General features: G+C 49.5%; 1 protein-coding gene across 7 annotated transcripts in view; it reads left to right on the top strand.

The window, feature by feature from the left end:
* LOC139361583 (disco-interacting protein 2 homolog C-like) overlaps positions 1–18,582 on the top strand; it is a 247,759-nt gene that overhangs the window by 106,721 nt on the left and 122,456 nt on the right. The gene's annotated exons all lie outside the window — the stretch shown is intronic.

Here is an 18,582-nt window from a genome sequence, read left to right as displayed (position 1 = left end):
TCCTGAGGACGGTTCTCCGCTGTGTGGAGTGGAGGATCAGTGGACAATGGCTTTACCGACTCATTTTCTATGTAGCTCCCAGTTTCTCAAAATCATAATTGTCTTGGATTCCCTGTGAACTGGGAGTCAGGCCTTGGGCACAGTGCTGGGTGGCCTTGGGTGCAGTACTGGGGAAGGAGGGAGAGATGAGAATAGGAAGGATGGGTTTGTCAGGGGAAGGACCCCTTTGCCGCATTCCTGTGTCTGTTTTAGGTTAAAGATGAATGGCCGGGTGGTGGATGTCTCCGCTGCTGTGGCTGGACCTCGCTGTGCTGAACCCTGAGCAGGGGCCCCAGCAGCTGCCTCCTGCCAGGCCGGGGCCACAGGGCTGGGCTGCTGCCTCTAGGGTGGGTTGCGAGGGCTCGTGCCAAGTTGCAAGGGTCTGCACCGCTCCTGTGTGACCTGAGGGGCATGGGGGAAGCTGGTCTGTGCTCCTTACCTGGGAGAAGTTGAGCTCACCTGGGCCAGAGCCTCTGGGGAGGTATTAAGGCAGAGGCCTGGAATTCCTGCTTTCCCCAGACAGCAAGAAAGCTCAGTGTTGCACCTGCTCTGAGATGCCCTCAGCAGCCATATATAGTTGACTTGAACATGAGGGAAGGTGCCAATTAACCCGGCTCTGTGGAGAGCTTTGAGGAGTCCAGGCCCTGGGCCCCGGGCTTTTTAATATGTTCCTTCCTGAACAAAAAAGAACAAAAGATCCCTGTGGCTGATGCCGACTGCATGGGGTAGGACATGCCGAGCTTGCGTGGGGCTTGCCCCTGAGTTTTCCTGGTGCTCCTCCCAGCTCCCACGGACACCAGCCTCTCCAGGCCGAGGCTTGTCCTGTTTAGACCCTTGTTGGTGGGGTCTGTGGTCCTGGATCGAGGGCCCAAGCACTTCTTTCATGATTATAAATGATTCACCAGAGACGCACGGCTGCCCCCAAACATCTCACGAGCATAAGACACAGCCAGTGTCGCCGCCGCAAGCTCATAATTCTAGTGGAAAGAGGAAATTTTACTTTTAATGTGCTCGTGTGACTCAGATGCAAATATTTAATTCCCGTTCAACTTTCAAGACCTTGAGAACCTCTGAGATTCCTTGAAAGCTGTTCCTTTGCCCCATGACTAACTCTCCTGTGGAAGGAGGCTGGGGTGGTCCGCGGCGTCTGGGGTCCTGCTGCGTTCTCCAGGATTCCTTAGGTTTCATCATTAGTCCCAGCTCTTCAGCAGGTGGAGCTGATTGACTCTGACATTTCCGTTATATTGTTCTTGTGTTGCCTCAGTTAACTTAGAATAATCAGTATTTACCAGAAATAATTGATGGCGAGATGGGAATTATTGGTGATTCCCTGACATAGGCAGCCTGTATAGATAAGCGTGTTACACGGTGTCTGATTTCTGAGATGTTGGTCCAAACCTTCTCAGCAACACACTTTGAAGGGTAGATTCCTGTGCAGGAGAAGCTGCTTTTCCCCGAGACGCGGTGGCGGCCCCTGCACTGGCATGGCAGGGTGGGCGTGTGACTGGGCAGGGCTGGACCTGCTCCTGTCCGCCCCTGTGCTGGGCGCGTACCTCCGCACCACATGTGTGTCGAGGGTGCCTGCCTTTGTTCCCCCAGCTCGAACTCATAGAATTGTATACCTTCCTGACACATTCCTGCATAGAGATGATTAGATCTGGGGGCTGAATCTCAATCTCACATGCATGTAGGTAAATTATTCACGTAAATGACTTGGGTCCTCCACGTTCAGGGTCAGGAGGCGCGGGGTGGGTTTGGAGACAACTGCCTGGCCTCAGGAAGTTTCTCTCAGAGCCTGTTTCTTTCTCTAGCAAAGTAAATGATGCCTTCCTCACGGGGCTTGACACGCGCTCAGTACTCAGATGCTGTCTGGTCTTTATTATAGTTAGTATTTGGGGAACAGCATGGCTGGTAATAAAATGCGTTATCTTTACAATTTATAGAATGTCACACAAGGCAAGCGTGAAACCGGGACTCTACCCTAATCTGAAGGTGCTGGTGCTTAGTCTTCTGAAGCATTTTGTTGTAATTCTGGCGTGTGTCAGCCAAGTCATATGATGGCACCGCATGCGTGATGCCAGCTCAGTTACCTTGGAACGGGGGGAGCCTGAGGCTGCCAGGGAGCAACCCTCCTACCTCCAGCCTTCGGCGGTTTCTCTCTCTCCTTCCCTCTGTCCCTCCCTATCCCCCACTCCTCCTTTCCACTTCTGCTCCCCTCCCTACCCCCCTCACTTACTCTACAACAGAGGTCCAGACTTTGACAAATCCCAGCTGGGCCTATTTATCACTGGGCTGGGAAACCAGAGGGAAAGGGGCCCAGTTACTACAAAAATAGAGAATTGAAATAGAATGTGAACTACTTTTGCGTATTTTTTATTTTAATCTGAATATGAAAGGCAAGTATCAGCATAAAAAGGGTGCTAACTGCGCCACACAGCTCCAAGTCTGCCTTGTCGGGGCTCTGTGGGTTCCCACGCCCTGGCCTTCTCTATGAGTGTCTGGACACGCCGTGGCTGCGAAAGGAGCATTCAGTTATGGTCCTTTGAATGTTGCAGAGTCATGTTTAATAAAAAATCTTCACGTTTACCCACAGCCAAGTCTTGATTTAATAACAGGTACTGCAGGTCTCTGGGTGGGCCTGAGCCTCTGTTTTAGAAGCAGCCGCACCATCCGAGGGGCAGGTCCGTGTGGGCTGGCAGGCGGCCTGGTCCTTGGAGCACAGGGTGGACCTGACCCAGTCCTGGCAGTGGGGGGCCTTGCAGTTCTAGAATGTAGTGATGCAACCTGTGGCATAAATAAAAAGCCTCATGTGCCCCCATGAGAAGCTGGGGCTTCCCCTCAGTAGTGTGGTGTGCTGTGTTTGTGATCGTGCAGATGTAAAAGGGTGAGGGAGATGTCTAAAAACTAGGCTCCCAAAGACAGCCCTTCATGTCTGGTGCTTTCATGTGTGTATGTACACCTGTTTGACGAGTGTACACCTTCACACGTGCACCTGTTTCACGCATGTACACCTGTTTGTGCATGTGCCTGTTTCACACTTGTGCCTGTTTCGCGTGTGTGTGTGCCTGGGCATTCCCCTTGTATTGCGTCATACGTTGTATTTTACAGATTGTTTTTTTTCAGTTTGTATCGTGAGCTTGTAACGACGTCGTGAAGAAAAGAGGGGATCCTGGCAGCCTTTGGCTCTGAGAAACGTGATGTCAAGGGGACCGATGAGACAGCCCGGGTGAGGCCGGCAGAGGCCATCGTGGCCTGGGAGTCCGTGCACATCCACTGTCTGTCGCTGTGTGACAAGTGACCACAAAACCAGGGGCTTAAGGCAAAGTACACGTACGACTGTACAGCTTCTTCAGGTTGCAAATTCAGGGCAGCCTTGCTGAGCGGCTCTGGCCCAGTCCCCCGGGTCACCGTGAAGATGCTGTCCAGGGCTACAGCCATCTGTAGGCTCAGCTGGGCTGGAGGTTCTGCTCCAGGATGCTGTGCTGACGTGTCTGCGGGCAGAGGCCTGGTCCTCCACACCTGGTCCCTCCCTGGGGCTGCCAAGTGCATTCCTGCCCAGGGCCGCTCCTTTCCCCAGAGACGTAGCAGTGCTGGTCTTATGCCCAGCGTCAAGGTGGCCGGGTCAGGAGCAAAGACTTGTTTCCCCTACTCGGCGGCTACTCCTGCAGGGCTGGGAGACAGTGGAGGTCGCGCAGGAAGGTGTTCGCTGAAGACTGTGCTCTGTGACTTGACGGGTGTTCCTCCCAGGAGGGTGAAATGGAGACTGGACGCTGGGAGCGGCATCCTGCGTGACCCCACGTGTAGTGGGCTCACAGCAGAGCTAAGTCCTTCCTTTACAGATACTTTTCAGAGTTTGCCCGTCTTTAGATTCTCTGATTAACATGTCTGAGGAGGGTCCCAGGAGTCTGCCACCTGCCAGGCCAAGGAGGTTCCCTACATGTAACTGGTACCCTGACACCCTGAGAAATGTGACTCGAGAGGATCACCTGAGTTTCCTAAATGAGTCACCTGCCTTCTCTTCCCTTTGCTTTTATGCCTCCCCCAGGGTGGGTCAGTCCTGTCAGCCGCAGCGATACCTGCATGCTGGGGTTCCAAGGAGATTGGGGGTGTGTCGGGTCCCCCAGGGAGATTCGGTGACTGAGGATGCTGTCATAGCAGCCAACATGTCCCTATCGTTTTCACTTTTAATGAAGTTCAGTTACTAGGTTTTCTGAGGCACAATGATGTCCTTGTGAAAAATTGGTGATCAGGGAAGCAAGCAAGTGTGGGAAAATGATCCTGCCCTTAAATCTAAAAAATGATGAAACAGCAAAGAGCCCTGAAGAGCCCATGAACCTCCTCATGGGGCAGTGAGGAGACACCTCAGTAATGGCTTAAAAAAAAATGAGATCATACTGAAGAAAAAGTACACTAAATTTTGGGTCTCCTATGGGTAAAGAGATTGTGGTTTACATTTTGGAGGCATGCATTTATATACTTATTTTTCTTTGCTGGATTTAGAATTAGTTGAAATAATTGTGTTTTTTAAATTTAAAAAAATGGGGTATACGAAGTCTAATCTCTTTGTGACATTTCTGTACTGTGAGACTCCACATACAAAAGTGAAGCCCAGACTGTCTGTCTCTAATGAACCAGAGAGAGGTGGTCATCTCCTGCAGGCCGGTCTGGTCTCCAGGCATCTGGCCATCCTCCCAATCTTGGGCACACCTGCATCACTGGTGCTTCCTGCCAGACTGTGACTCTGCCCAGGTTTCAGGAGCACCCGGAACAGTTTTCCTAGGGGCTCCTGCTTTGTCCTGGCTCCTGGAAGCACAGGCTTTTGATGAAGGACTCTCCCCACTGCTAGGTAAATTGGTGATTGCCCCACAGTCTGTGTTTCTTGCATGGGGCGCAGAGAGTCTGGGCGTGGTGTCGTGGCCCTGGAGCCAGCTCTAGGACTGCCCGGCGGCCTTGCCTCCGCCCCTCATCTGGGAACAGGGCGGTGGGGAGGAGAAGGGAAGCAGGGTCTTGCCCCTTCTGCGTCTCGAGAACACGGGAACACATCGTCCCATTGCCTCGCACCATTCACAGCCCAAGCTTGTGTGAAGTATTATTTTATAACCTCCCCTGACAATGATGTATTTTATATAAGCAGCACATAAAGTGGTAATTTAATACCCTATCGAGGAGGATTAAACAATAAGGAGCAGATATCACTGTAGAAAAGTTACTTTATCCGGGAAACATTTATCTACTGCAGGTGGATGCGAATCATGGCTTCCTCCTCGGTGGCTCCTGACGAGCCTATGAGATTCTGTCCTGTTCGCCACTGTTAGTTATAAGCTACACCTTTCCTTCTATGACGTTAGTTACAAGCTCTACCTTTCCTTCTATGATGTTTATTTCTTGCCTGTTCACCACTGTTGCAGTTATAAGCTATACTTTTCCTTCTGCGATGTGTATTTCTTGCCTATTCACCACTGTTAGTTACAAGCTATACCTTTTCTTCTGTGCTGTATATTTCTTGAAGGCATGGACTGAATCCTAATTCCACAGTATTTGATGAACACGCTCAAGAGATACTTGTTTGAATGAATGGATTAATGGAAAATAGAAGTGGCGACTTCACTTTTAATTCATTATGTCAAACTTTGTTTACATGGAAAATTTTATGGTCCTTTGGATAAACAGGGCCTCTGTGCAGGGTTGTTAGAGATTGTGAGAGTGCCTCAAATGGCTCTGTGGCTCTAGGCCCACAAAGGTCTTCAGGGACTTGGTGGCGGCACCTGTGTTGAAAACTGAGTTCTGCAAATCCTTTCCAGTGACCTGCCAGCACACACAATCCTACTTCCCAATTGATTTCTGCACAGAGGCTTCTCCTGAATGCCCCAGGTGAACGTGGGTTTAGCCAGCACTGCTGGGCTTCCACAGCAAGCCAGGGTGTTGCAGGGATGAGAGAGAAGAGGGGTAGGACCAGGATCTTCCTGGGACCCAGTCCCCGTGTGGGGACGCTGCCTGGCCTGGCTCTTCTGGGGGAGGTCAGGGAAATGATGGCATGGAGGGACTGTTGGCATGAGCTGCTTGCTCAAACATAGATCCCAGTTCTGTGTGAGAGGCAAAATAGAAATTTATGTGGATATCATCAGTAACATAGCAAATATGGGCTTCTTCCCTAGGGTGGCTGACCCTCTTGCTCATCTGCTGAGCAAAGGCCAGGCCCGGCCTTCTGGGCCTCCACAGTGAGCTTTTCCCAAGCTCTGTCCACTCCGTGGAGATGGCCGCAGCCAGGGCAGACAATGGGGTGTTTGCCACTTTTTGTTTTCTTTTTCGAGACGGAGTCTTGCTCTGTTGCCCAGGCTGGAGTACAGTGGTGTGATCTCGGCTCAGTGCAAGCTCCGCCTCCCAGGTCACGCCATTCTCCTGCCTCACCCTCTCGAGTAGCTGGGACCACAGGTGTCTGCCACCACACCAGGCTAGGCTTTTGCGTTTTTAGTAGAGACGAGGCTTCACCGTTTTAGCCAGGATAGTCTCGATCTCCTGACCTCGTGATCCACCCGCCTCGGCCTGCCAAAGTGCTGGGATTACAGGCATGAGCCACCACACCCGGCCAGGTATTTGTCGGTTTTTGAAAGCTTCATTTAAAGAATGAAATAGACCGAACAGAATTACTTCCTTTTGAATGTTTAATACTTAATCTACCAGAACACTTAAATACAGTTAATGTATTCAAATAATAAGAAAGAACTTTCCCTCCGTTTCCAAAGCAAAAGTATAAACAATCTTTTACTTGGCAGGGATTTCACTATGTTTCTTAAAAGCCAGCAAGCACTTTTCCTGAAATAGACCCGTCTCTTCCTCTGCATAGATCCTATGAACATTTTAGCTACATTTCTGCTATATCTTGATGTGTGATAGATTATAGAAAATTCCTTGCTACTGGAACTTCACGATGCTTTCCTTTTAAACATCAAATAGAAAGTATGGATAGTAAATCTCAGATTAGTTGCCATTCTTGGTCTTGGTAGAGCTGCCACCAACAGCCTCTGTCAATTACAACAGAGTGTCTCCCCCCAGCAACTAGGTTTAGATTGCAGACCAAGCCAGGATCACCCAGGATTCAATGCAACGTCTTCCAAAGCTGTAGCCACTGCTCCTGGAAAAGATTTGAGAAGCCCTCCCTTTGATGCCTGTGCATGGCTGTTCTCAGATCACAGCAGCTGCAGCAGCATCTCGGAGGATGCCGGCAGGGGTGTCCTGGGTACTGACTCCACGGCAGGGGCCTGCAGTATCTGAATGAAATGGCCGTGACACTGTGCACCCTAGAGGAGTCCACAGCCATGTTTCAAAGGTGCAGTGGCCCGAGGTGAACCCCAGAGCACTGAGGAGCCTGGAGTTGACCTGTCACAACTCCACTGAGAGAACTGACTGAATTCCGTACCTATGTGGGCAAAAGATGGCTATTTGCGCTTGGCTCCTCCCCAGGACAGGGCAAGGGAGGTTGTCTGTACAGCTAGTGGGAGCTTGACTCTGTTCACACTCGGGGCTGAGTCACTCTTCTTTCTGTGAGCCCAGGGAAGATAGACATGCCTAGCTTTCATGGAAGAGAGACCTGATGAGTCGAAGCTGAGCTTCAAGATGGTCGGTGTTGTGGTGTGCGTGGCGGGTTCGGAGTCGGTGTGTGCTGAGTGGGGATCCGGCTGCTGCTGTCGCTATTGGGCTCAGCAGACGCTGCGGGGGACGTGGCTCCTGTGGTACTTGGTTTTCTCCTCACAGAGGTGGGTTTCCCTGCGGTGAAGGTGTTGGAGCTGTGACAGGCAGCCTGGCAGGAGGAAAGGTGTCGTGGGGTTGTGCCCCGAGGCCCCCTTCCTCTTGAGGAGCAGGAAGTGGGTTTGGGACCCAGCTTCCCGCTGCGCTCCCTTGCTAGGTTCTTGGCCTCGGGGGCCAGGAGAAGCTGAGTGCAGGGCTGAAACCTGGACCCCTTCCACAGCCTCCGCGGCACTTGTGGTGGTATGCGGGACATGGCCCTTGGAACTCCAAGCCCTACCCTGGCATGCCCGCCCGTTGGGGCGTCTCGGGCACCTGCTGTGTGCTAGGCTCCCTGGTGGGGTGGGCGGTAGCAAGGGCTGTGGGGTAGAGGGGACACGGTACGCAGATGATGATGAGAAGCATCAGGGAGGCAGTCAAAGCACAGCTGAGACTTGCAAGGAGGGGACTGGCTGTGGGTGTTAGGGCTCAGGGAGCTGCCTCTACTCAGAGCCACAGTGGCCAGTGAGGGCAGAGCAGGGGACCGAGGCCCAGGGAAGTCGTGTGTATGGTTCGCATCAGGTGTGCGGGTCTGCCGGGCTGTGCGGCCCTTCTCAGTCCTGGCTGGGCCTGGGGTCCCAGAGGGAACGGAGGGTCTTTGCATCTCCCTCCTCTTGCTTCCCTGCTGCTTCCTGGTCAAGGGATGCTTCTTTATTGCAACTCTGGCAGTTATTCTGCATATTAAGAGGAGTTTCACAAAATCATAGGGGGAGAGGCGGACTAGGGATTCATTTTTTTTTCTCCCCCTGATTTTATACGGAGGCTTCTACTATCCCTTACTGTGGAGGCAGAGTGCAGATGCTCTACAGTTCTCTGTCCAGGAAGAGAAGAGCTGCTGGGAAGCCACAGAGCTGATCATTGCAATAGCTCTGACATTTTAAAGTGGGAGAATGCTGATGTCTATAATAATCAGAGTAAAACTTCAGTAGCTTCAACATAAAGATGTCGAGATGATCTTAGAGCCATTTCGTCCCTAGATCCTTCTGCAGTGTGGAGTGTGACATCTCTACCAGCCGCTGGTCAGTGGCCGCCTGGGGGTAACTGAATGCTTGAAGTGTAAATGAGAACTTCTAATTTTATTTAATTTTAGTCAAATTTAAATAGCTCTATGGGCCGGGCACCGTGGCTCATGCGTGTGTTCCCAGCAGTTTGGGAGGTCGAGGAGGGTGGATCATGTGAAGTCAGGTGTTCAAGACCAGCCTGACCAACAAGGTGAAATCCCATCTGTACTTAAATATATAAAAAATTAGTTGGGCGTGGTGACAGGCGCCTGTAATCCCAGCTACTCGGGAGGCCGAGGCAGCTGAATCACTTGAACTCGAGAGGCAGAGGTTACAGCAAGCCGAGATCGAGCCACTGCACTCCAGCCTGGGTGACAGAGGGAGACTGTGTCTTAAGAAAAAAAAAAGATTTTAAAAAACCCTACATGCCCCTAGTTGCTTCTATAGGAGACGGCATGGTTCCAGAAGGTAGACTTTGTGTTGAGGACTCTGCAGCGTCAGGCTGGAGACAGTCTCCCTTCCTAGCAGCGTGGGCCGCTGGGCTGCTCTTCTACCAGAAGGGATGGTGGCGTCTCTGGGAGGTATTTGTAGACTCAGATCTGTGTGGATTAGTGACTTGTGTTACTCACAGATACTTAATTTTATGGGTAAATGAATACCTGGACTGGCTGCAACTTCAGGGCGAGATTCGGGAGTAGGGAGTGAAAAGTGACGACGGAACCCTGGGCTTGTCCTGCCATCCCCAGGAACCGGTCGGGGCGCCTTCTCGTCTGAAGTCCCAGCACGTGGTCAGGGTACCCCTCCCCTCTGAACCCCCCCGGAAGTGATCGGGGCACCAATCCCCTCTGAAGCCCCAGTACCTGGTCGGGGCACCCCTCCCTTCTGAATCCCCCAGCACATGGTCGGGGAGCCCCTCCCTTCTGAATCTCCCAGTACCTGGTCGGGGCGCCCCTCCCTTCTAAAGCCCCCAGACCTTGCTGGACTGCGGTGCTGCTTCTCCAAATTCTGCCCTTGGCTGTTTTCTAGGAATCACCTGTACCCGAACAGGCTGCGTGTGTCACTTCTTGTCGGATCTGGGGTGACGGTGAAGCTCATTTATCTTGTCTTCCTCCTCACGTGCCATATCTCACCTGTTGTCTGTCTGAGTTTGTGTGAGTGCGTGTTGTGCGTTCTCAGGCTGTGCTTGGTGCTTAGGTGACAAGAACGTCTTAGAGCAAGGGACTGCCTGCTCCAAAGGACGCTGTGAATGAATCGAGACACGGTTTACTTGTGGGGTTTAAATTTCCTTGGTGTTGGAGGCAATTAGGGGGAAACAAGGTCTAAAAAATCCCCTGGGGATGAGGAAGGCAATAATGAAAGAAATTACTCTATACACACTTAGCAGTTGGTTTAATTTGTAGGTGAATTTTGCATTTTGGGAACTACTAAAGCTATTGTTTGTAGGGATTCCTTGATGAGCTTCTTGTTTTCTGTCAAGTAGAAAGTAAAGTGGATCCGTTTTGCCTTTAATTCTGACTGACTAGAATCTACTTCCTTTTTCCCCCCATTCACGTTAGGGTGGGGATTGGACTAGAAGAGCTGTAGGATCTCTTTATTTCTGATCTTAAATGAATTTTTTCTTTAATTAGTTTTTTTGTTTGTTTTGTTTTGTTTTGTTTTGTTTTTGGTGAGCTATTACTTTTTCCTTCAATGCACTGTTCTTTGGTTTGGAAAACGGGCTCTATTTGTACCGTGCTTTAAATGTACACAATGGTTCTAAATTGCTACTTTTCGTTAAAGTTAGATACAACATCTTAATTGAAATGTCATCCATAATTGAGGCACAGTCTGAGGCCTGGAGACCCCTCTTGTCACTTCCTTCCAGCCGTGTCTCCTTCTCTGGCCACGTTGCCCCTGGCCACATCTCCTCCCCCCACCACGCCGTGTCATCCCCCCACCACGTCACCTCTGGTCACATCAACTCCCTCCCGGCCACATCACCTCTGGCCTCACTGCCTGCCTCCCTCTCTCCCTGGTAGCCTCTGTGACTCCTGCTGTCTACCCTCCCGTGGGTCTGTTCAAGGCTCCTTCCCCGTTTTCCACTCCTGAGTGGGTCTCAGGGCCTGGATGTTTCACAGGATGCAAGTTTCTTCCCTTCCAGCCGCGGGTCTCTGAGCGACAAGTCCAGAGAGGGCACTAAGCTCTCCTTACCCACCTCGAGGTCCCGAGCCCTGACCGCCGACCACCAGGGCTTTTCTGCAGGGTGTGGGGCAGACTCATGCGTGAATTGGACTAAAAAGGTGCTTCCAGGAATCCTTGTTTTAAGTGCACTGGAGCAGAGATGGGGAGAGGGGACCACTGGGTTTGCTCAGAATTTGGCCCTGCTCACAGCCAATGAGGCAACATAAGCACCTCTTAAACGAAGCATTCCACACACTGATTTTACACATGACGGTTGTGATGGCTGGAAAAGGCTTCACACAACGAGTGAGTTTGAGCTGCATTTGAAGGAAGAACAGGTCCCTGTAGGTGGAGATGAAAGATAAGGGTGACCCAAGCCATCAGCAGCAGCGGGGGTGGGGTGGCGCCGACTCCCCATGGATGGTGGGCATGGCTGAAATGCAGGAGAGGGCAGGGGTGCGAGGGAACAGCAGGGCGGCAGTAAAATTCCCCGGAAGAGAGGGGACGTGACTGAGATATTATCACATGTATACAACTGAGAGATGATCTGAGGATGATTTCTGGGAGCCTATGGGAAGAGCACGTGGTCATCATCAGTTCTCGGGATCTCTTTTTATGAAGTGAAAACAGTCATGCCTCTGCCTATCTTGTGAGCTGTTAAGATCAAATCGGATAATCTTCAGCGAGCCTTGTAAATGCTAAAGGTTATGACAGACTGTTCCAGTCTCCTTGTCTCTATCCTCCTTTCCTCCTCGGTAACGTGAACCCTGCTGGGTACCTCACTATCTGCCTGGCTTCCTCCTCCATAACGTGAGCCTTGAGTACTTGCTGGGTATCTCGCTGTCCACCTTCCTTCCTCAGTAACGTGAGCCCTGAGTATTTGCTGGGTACCTCGCTGCCTGCCGTACAGCTGGCTGTAGAATTGTCAAACGCACTTGGCTGGCACATAAACAAAAGTGCTCGCCAGGCCTTGGGAGGGCTTTCTGACATGTGGGTGCCTTCTGTTCCCTGTTAGGCTGGAGCTGCAGGAGCCCTCCTAGACCAGACAGAGGACCAAGGCTGTGGCCTCGGGGTGGGGACTGGGGGAGCTCCCTGGGTTTATTGTGTGGGTGAGAGCAAACTTCAGTACCGCTGTGGCATTGGGATTCAGGGTTCCTTCTGGAATGTTCTGAGTGAGAAACAGGAAGTGTGCACAGGTGCGTCTTCTGCGGATTTTATGGTTATCTCTTGGGAGAGCACTGGTGCCTCTGAGCTATGAACCTGCAGAACCACTTCTTCCACTAACGGCCGCCTTTATATAAAGAATGACTTACAAAAGATGCCACTTCAGATGGAGGTATTTGCAGGTGTGGCCTGAAAAATGAACAAAATGACTTTCATCTCAAGGAAAGTACCTTACCTTATTCCCAATGATAGACATTTGAGCTTTCCAGAGAATATTAAAATATAAAAATCTTGTGTCTACCACTTTCTCATGTGATTAATGATGATATTGTTGCGGTTTTTGTTTTGTTTTGTTTTGTTTTTTTACCTATAACGAAATGTGGAAGCTGCTCATAACTCTGAATCAGTGTTATCTAACCAATGTGTGACTACAAAATCGTGTGCTGGTAAAAACCATTCAAGTGCAAGATGGACCAGTCGACTTAGAAGGAATTGGGACAGAAAGGTCCAACGACCAGAGCACAGACTGTGTTGCCGATAGTCTGTACGGAAGTGCCACTTGTTATATTTGGCAGCAGAGAATACCTAAAGTGATCTGAAAACACAGTGAAAATACTGCTTCCTAATTGTATATCAGCACGGGGTCGGACTTTCTTCATAAACTTCAGTCACGGTTCTGCAGCCCACTGAACGCAGATGCAGGCATGAAAATCCTGCTGTCTGAGGTGTAGAGATGTTAGGTGTTTTCACAGCAGCACAAACTGTTGCCACGCTGCTGCTTATTTTGGAAAATGGTTTCTTCTTTAAGACTGTGTTAAGATGTAATGACTTTATCCTTGTAAAAGAAACTAAATTGTTACTTTTTTTTTTTTTTTTTTTTTTTTTTTTGAGATGGAGTCTTGCTCTGCCACCCGGGCTGGAGTGCAGTGGTGTGACCTCAGCTCACTTCAACCTCTGCCTCCTGAGTTCAAGCGATTCTCCTGCTTCAGCCTCCCTAGTAGCTGGTACTACAGGTGTTCGGCACCATGCCAGGCTAATTTTTGTATTTTAGTAGAGACGGGGTTTTACCATGTTGGCCAGGCCGGTCTCGAACTCCTGACCTCAAGTGATCCACCTGCCTCTGCCTCCCAAAGTGCTGGGATTACAGGCATGAGCAGCCACCACTCCCGGCCTGATGAGAAAGCTTTTTTGTGCTCTTTAATAAAGTGCATAAGGGTTCCTGAGACCAAAAAGTTTGAAAACCACTGGCTTAAACCGACAAAATTGTCCACGATTCTTCAGTGTATCTTCTAATCTGTTGATGGAGAAAGGACGGTAAGGGTTGCTTTACTTTTTGCCTTTCACAACTCAATGGTGCCGGGACAACTGGGGTATCCACATGGAAAAGGATGGACTGGACCCTTCCTCACCGTACAAGAAAAGCTCAACATGGATCCAACGTAAGGAGCTGACTGTGAGACCCATTCTGTCAGTCTGCTGGGTACCATAACGGACACCACAGACCGTGCGACTTAGACAATAGCATCTTGTTTCCTTTTTCCTGGAGACTGGAAGCCTGGGATCAAGGTGCGGGCAGGGTTGGATTCTCTGGGGCCTCACCCCATGCTGTGTAGATGGCGTCTTCTCTGTGTCTTCACAGGTTTCTCTTATGTGCATGGAGCACTAAGGACTGTGTCTAAATTATCTTAAAAGAACACCAGTAATACTGGATCAGGGCCTACTCTTAAGATCTTATGGGACCTAAATTGCCAAGCTAAGGCCCTGTATCTAAATACAGTGACATTTTAAGTTTCTGGGGTTGTGACTTTAACATGGGAATCTTGGCGGGGGGTGGGGGATGGGACAGTTCAGCCCATGACACCTTTAGGGGAGAATCCTCGAGAAACTGTTAGCTTGGATTAGGCAATGTTTCCTTGGCTGAGACGTCTAAAGCTATAACAAGCAACTGAAGGGAAAAAGATGGTATCAAAATTAAAAATGTTCATTTCAGAGGATACTATTAAAGTGAAAAGACAACCCACAGAACAGGATACATTATCAGGATAAGGACCTGATATCAAGAATATATTTTAAAACTCTTAATAAAAATCCAATTTAAAAATGGACAAAGGATTTGAATAGACATTCTCCAAAGAAAGACATGTAAATGCCTTAAAAAGCACAGGAGATGTTTAGCTGAATTCGTCATCTTAGAAATGGAAATCAAAACCACTGTGAGATACCACTTCACAACCACTGGGATGGGTAAAATCCCAGTATTGGACAGTGACTTGGTGGTGAATTTGGGAAAACTGAAATCTTGATATATTGCTAGTGGGAAGGGAAGTAAAATGGTACAATTGATTTAGAAAAGTCTGGCAGTTCCTCAGAAAAGTTAAGCATGAAATCACCATACGACCCAGGAATTTCACTCCTAGGCATATGCCCAAGAAAATTGAAAACATTTTTACAAAAAAAAAATCTTATGCAAGAATCTTCATAGCAGCATTATTTGTAGTAGTAGAAACAGTCCAGGTGTCTGTCAAGAGGTCACTCACTGTGAGATTCCACTCACCTTGGACGTGAAAGATGTCAGCACCGAAGGTCATGCCAAAGGTCATGCACTGTATGATTCTCCTCACAGCAGATGTCCAGAATGGGCAAATCCAGAAAAACGGAAGTCGGCTGGCGATTGCCAGGTGCTGGCGCAAGGAAGGAGCAGGTGCTGACTCTTAATGGGTTCAAAGTTTCTTTGGCCCGTGGTGAAAAAGTCCCAGAATTACATACTAGTGGTTGATGTGCAGCTTTGAGAATGTGCTTAAAAAGACTGAATTGTATCCTTTAATATTGGGGCTTTTATGGTTTTTAAATTCCCTTCAATTTAAAAAGGAACTCAAGAACTTCTTTGGTGTTGATATTTAGATGGTGAAAGAGACAGTATCCAAAACAAGTTACTATGTAACTCATGTCGCCAGAGTTAAACTTCATTTTCTGAGGATCTTAAAGGAAGTGTGTGAGCCTAGGAGACACAACGATCCTACCCTAGATGTTACACCCCATCTTACTGATTTCTATCTCACATAACCATATTCAGGGAAAACCGACATGTAAACGTGAGCTGAATGCTATGCAGAGGCACACTCCTCTTACCCGGATGATCTTTAGTGGTACAGTAAGAGATGAGGTCATAGCAACGTTAGTTTAGTTAAATTTCTATGGCAACAGAAATTTGGCACATCTGATGAGTTAGATCTCTCTGCACAGCTCCTAATGGGGTTGCCCATTTCTGTCTGGTGTCTGTGTATATTCTCGCTGTGGAAATAAGTGATAGCACCTGCACAAACACTTGCCCGGAAACGTGCACGAAGCTGGTGAAGGCAGAGGACAGGCGAGAGGGAAGCATGGCTCAGCCCTGGCAAAGAAGACCGTTATTCCGATCGCAGAAGATTCAGGAACACAATCGTTGGGAAGACTGGTGATGTCCGTGGATCTCACCGCTGTTGTGTTGTATCTGTGCAGCCAGTTATCGGAGCTGTCAGAACCGCACGTGTTGGTATTGGTGTCATCACTCAACGCTTCTGACTTTTCCTGGTGCTGAGGATGACTGCATGTGGCGGAAGCAAAGTACTGACCTAACACAGATCATCAGATCCCAGTTCTTTTTTTTTGAAGGGGGGCAGGATTAGAACCACCCCCCCACACTCCCCAATCCTATAAGAACTGGGATCTGATAATCTGTGCTGTCGAGAGAGGCAGGGTTAGAACGCCCCACTCCCCAATCCCATTGTTGAAAATAATAGTTGGCTTGGGAGGGTTTTTACTCCTAAGGTTGAAGCTGTGCATTTCTGGAGCCTGGGCTGTCAGTCATGGTGGCTGGGGAATGCTGGGGCTGTGGTCGTCCGGCCGCTGGCAGCCATGCTGGTGGGTCCTGCCTCTTTGACATCGTTCATTTCTGAAGCTTGCTTTCCCCGGTGTTGGAAGTAGCAGCACTGGAGGAATGGCCGCCTTCCTACAGCGAAGCTCTGCCAGGAGAGGAGAAGACACGGAGCGTCTGTTCAAGGACGTGACGTTCTGGGCACCGCACCATGCGTTCTGCTTCTCAGCGGTGCCTCTTGGTTGATGTTACCATCACCTGGCATTTCCCAGGAGGTAACTCGCAGATGTCACACTGATGGAAAGCCGCAGCAGCGCAGTTCGAGTCCAGGGCCAGCTGGAGCACATCAGCAAGGTCAGGCTGGACACATGTGCTTGCTGACAGGAAAATGACAGGAAATATGTCATTTCAGGGAAATGACAGGAAATGTGCTTGCTGGCAGGAAAATGACAGGAAGACGACAGGAAAGAGGCCCATGAGGACAGGAACCAGTGGATTCAAGGCAGGGAACCGAAGGAGTGAGTCATCACAGGGTGGGAGGCTCAGGAGCCAGCAGGCAAGTAGGATGTGGCCTCAGGGTGCTGCTGGGTTGGTGAGGGGCCTTCTGTGACTTTTCCAAGAGTGCAGTCAATTATAGGGGTGGGTGCTGGCTCCCGCAGATAAGAGCCAAGCGTCTTGCAGGAGACCAACGTGTGCACTGGGAGTTCCTAGTTGCGTGTCCCAGCATGCGGCCCAGAGGCCCCTGACAAGGCTCAGTGCACCAGGGACACAGTGGACTTTTGGTTCCTGACCCAACGAGGAAGTGAGGGAGTGAGTGAGGGCCGAGACACAGATGCAAGGATGCACAGGATGGGGTGCAGTCAGGTGGAGAGTCATGCTGTGGGGTCCGGGAGAGATGGGTTCGAGAATAAATGGGACCGGGTTGCAGTCAGGTGGAGAGTCATGCTGCTGGGGTCTGGGAAATGTGTTGTGTTTGCTTCTATGTGAACAGCGGGACCTGAGCATGTCTGTGCTTTGACATTTAATCTGTACACTATCCTTGGCAGGGTGTGTATCTCTGTGGCAGAGGACACCGCGGCCACAGTGGATGTCAGTGGCGGTGGCTGGACTCACGGTCCGTGAATGTTACATGATCGAACGTGTTTGGTACATTCTCAGCTCCTGCCCAGGTGCCTCCCGAGTATCCGGTGCTGTGGCTCCCCACACCCTTCCCATCTGTGTGTAGCATGACCACCATCTTCCTACCATGTGTTTGTGCTACCACAGCTGCCATGTCTAACGGGCACTTTGCTTTCCAGCTACTTTCCCATAACCAAACCCTTGAACGACTTTGCCTGCGTTTCAGAGATGATTAGGGTATTAGTCTTTCAAGATTGCTCTGAGGATTTCCAAAAGCAAATGCAACTTACAGGGTGCAAGATATTGGAAATGACAGTAATTATAGATGAGTTTTCTCAGTGTGTTGATTGCGGTAAAATTACATAGCACTCTATTTTTAAGTGTATGGTTTGGAGGCATTAAGTGTGTTCACACTGTGGTGCCACGATCACCGCCATCCATCTCCAGAACTTCCTGGTCTCCCCACGCTTGAAACTCGGTCTACCCAACACCAGCTCTCCTTCCGCCCCAGCTCTGGGAAGCACTACAGGTTGCTTACAAAACAGGCTTTTTCAGTAAGAGAAGGGGCAAGGAAAAGAGCTCTAAAGACTGTCTTGAGATTTGAGGAAGTGTTTTAGGTTTTGCTGTCTGGTTCCCGGTGTAAAGGAACTATTGCGGATGTGGGAAGGTGAAGGTCTGTGATCTCAGGAAGTGCTGGGCTGGGCAGCTTTCCCACTGTGACGGGGGAACTTGCCCTCAAACCCACCTGAGATAATCGCGTGAGGATGGTGCTGCATTGTGACAGCTCTGAACTTGATCTCCTTGAACGTTACCAAGTACATAAGCTTTGGCGGTTACCGTCTAATGTCTGCGGGAGACCTAGAATTCGTACATTGTTGACTTTAGAACACTCTCATTTTTATAACACTCTACCTGTTCTCAACAATAGGAAATATGCTGTGTCCTTTTTTTTAATGCCTTAATATTCTGTCTTGTGGTGGCAGTAGTTGCAGCGGACGCTACTTCTGGTTCATGGTCATCGCCAAACACAAGCTTCTGGAAACCGTGTGAAAAATGAAGGGGAAAGTGCTTTTCTGCAAAGGGCTTTTTTGAACATCCTGTTTTTTTCTGGAATATCTGTTGTGGTGTAAAACGTTTTCATATCTAGGGGTTTGTAACGTGTTTTATACTGGTTAGCTTTGAAACCCCATGTTTTTGCATGTCATGGGGCTGCTTTATCCTATTCTATGATATAGCTGGTTTGTAACACTATTGGTTATTTCACTTTAAAAACCAAAGCAGCTTACAGATTGAGTGTGATTCCTGTAAGAATTTAATTGTAAAATTGATTTGTGTTCAATAAGCTTACTGGAATGGCTAGATCCGTGGACAAAAAGATAAGAACATGTCAAGTCTCTGGGCCAGGAAAGACTTCCAAATAATACAAGTGATACACGGTAATTTCTTAACAAACAATTAGATTTA

This window comes from Macaca nemestrina, unplaced genomic scaffold, assembly GCF_043159975.1.
Source record: "Macaca nemestrina isolate mMacNem1 unplaced genomic scaffold, mMacNem.hap1 Scaffold_65, whole genome shotgun sequence".
Classification (NCBI taxonomy): Eukaryota; Metazoa; Chordata; class Mammalia; order Primates; family Cercopithecidae; genus Macaca; species Macaca nemestrina.
Note: the sequence above shows the minus strand (reverse complement) of the source record. Positions and strands in the feature narration are given on the sequence as shown.